At 56.8% G+C, this 2,396-nt stretch overlaps 1 long non-coding RNA gene across 2 annotated transcripts in view; it reads left to right on the top strand.

Moving 5' to 3' along the window:
• Positions 1-2,396, top strand: part of LOC108447156 — a 10,762-nt gene that overhangs the window by 7,373 nt on the left and 993 nt on the right. The window lies entirely within an intron of this gene.

A 2,396-nucleotide genomic window follows, 5' to 3' on the forward strand; every position in this document is an offset into this window, starting at 1 on the left:
CTCCTGGTCTGTGGGTTGCCAGGGGCGGTCCCTGCCTCCCACCGGCTCCCGCTCCATCCTGCGGCACCTCCTGGCTGGATACGCGGTGGGCTCTTCCCGTGGGCTTGGAATTCCGGCGAGTCCTGGCACAGGGAAGCTCCCTGGAGCAGCACATGGAGGGATGGTCCCATTTTCTGCTGTGTGATCATTGCAAAATGGAAGAGAAAACGAGAGGGAATTGGATCTCCATGGATTTCATATTTTTCAGGAAGGGGCTCAACAAGTTCTGGAGCCATGGAATGGTTTGGGTTGGAAGGGAACTTAAAGCCCATCCAGAGCCACCCCCAGGGACACCTCCCACTGTCCCAGGGTGCTCCAAGCCCCGTCCAGCCTGGCCCTGGGCCCTGCCAGGGATGGGGCAGGTAAATATTCCTCAGAAGATGCCAGGGAGCCTTTAACTGGACCCTTCCATGTTTTCTGTGTCTTGGGGCTGCTCTGGCTCCTCACCAGGAGCCCACCTGGACCCATCGGAGCTGCTCTTCCCAGGCCAGCTCGGAGCCAAAGCCCTTTCCTGGCTGTTCCTGGGCTTTGGTGACTTGGATTTGTCACCTCCCGGAGTGAATCCCCTCTCAGCGCTGGGCAGGGGATGGGATAAGCAAGGAAGGACTTGGCCATGGCAGCTTAAAAAATCACCTGGGATTTTGGGATCCCGTGGGATGTGGGAGGCAAGGACAGCAGGGCCTGGAGCCCATCCACAGCTGGTGGAGATCCTGCTGGGCTGGTGAACATCCTCCAGCTTTGTGGAGTTCTTGGCTGGATAAAGAGAGCCCCAAATTCCTGCCTTGTCCAAGACTTTGGTGGTGACTGGAGCAAGTCTGGAGTGAGCTGGAGGTTTCCTCTCCCTCCGGAGGACACCGGGAGCAGCTGGAATTCCTGTGGGATATTTGAAGGGGCTGAGCAGAGCAGTGCAGGAGGAACCAGGCTGCGATTTCCACTCCTCACAGAATATCTCGGTTTTCTTTTTCCCTCTTCCCTGTAAATCCAGATTTTGCCATTATCCCCGTAAAAGGGAGATCCCTCCTCAGACCCTGCCAAGGGACAGACGACGGCAACGACTTCCAGAGGTCTGTCCTGCTGCTGGGAATTCCTCTGGTGGATTTTATTTGCCCGTTCCCATCCCTCCCGCTTCCTTCAGCAGACCATTCCTCACACGGATCGGGAGAAAGGCAGGGATGGGGCTGGATCAGGGAGTCCCATTCCGGGTGGTCCTGAGCCTTCCTTCATCCCGGACACATCCCCAGCTCCCTCCAGCCTGAAAACCTCTGGGACAAAAACCTCTCCTGAAGACAAACAGCGCTCGGGGAGATTTATCATCGCTGCTGCTGTAATTGCCTGTGAGGATTAAAGGAATGGCCTTTCCCAGGGAACGCTGGGGCTGTTCTTTAAGTAATTAATTAATTAATGTGCAGCTTGTCACGCAAAATCAAGGTCACGGAGATGCAGATGATGTCCCAGGACTGCTGCTCCTCACAGCCTGGCACAGCCCTGGAGGGAGAGACTGGAGGAGAGTGGGGAGGGTTTGTTTGGGAATCTCGCTCCTCGTGGGCCCTACTGGGCCAAAAATGGATTTTTAATACAAATTACACCCTTCAAATTGAGACACAGAGGGTTGAGATGGGATTTGGGGAAGGAATTCCTGGCTGGGAGGGTGGCACAGGGTGCCCAGAGCAGCTGGGGCTGCCCCTGGATCCCTGGAATTGTTCAGGGTTGGGCAGAGTTTGGAGCAGCCTGGGGCAGTGGGAGGTGTCCCTGCCCAGGGCAGAGGTGGCACGGGGTGGGCTTTGAGGTCCTTTCCAAACCATTCCAGAATTCTGGGATGATTCAGGACTCCCTTCAACCTGGGAATGCTCAGAGGAATTCCATGGATTGGTTTGTGCCAGAACACACCAGGACAAGGTTTCTACTCCCAAAATGTGCCTGAGATCTGCTGGCTCTGGAATTCCTGTCCTGGGACTCTGCAGGAGGAGCTGCAAGACCTGGGCTCATCCAGCCGGGAAGGGGCAGCCGGGTGGGATCTGAATTTTGCGTGTCCTAAAAGCCACAAGGCCCCGTGCCCGAGTCCCTGCTGGGCTGGTTCCTCCTGGAGAAACCGCCTGGAGAAAACCGGGATGGCACACGGGCATGAAGTAATCCCTAAATTCAGCTGTTCCCTGCACACACGGGAGGAGGAGGGCTCTGTCAGCACGGGAGGGACAGGGAATTTCCCCATTCTCCTGGTGGGATGTCCCTGCTCCTCCTCCCCTCCAATCCTGGTGTATCCCAGAGCTTTTCGCAGCCTGTTGCCTTCTGCTCCAGCCCTCGGGATGCCCCGGGACGCTGCTGTCCTGGGCGGGATCATTTCCCTTGGAGCACAGACT

The sequence above is a fragment of the Corvus brachyrhynchos genome, unplaced genomic scaffold (assembly GCF_000691975.1).
Source record: "Corvus brachyrhynchos isolate BGI_N302 unplaced genomic scaffold, ASM69197v1 scaffold96, whole genome shotgun sequence".
In the NCBI taxonomy this organism is placed as follows: Eukaryota; Metazoa; Chordata; class Aves; order Passeriformes; family Corvidae; genus Corvus; species Corvus brachyrhynchos.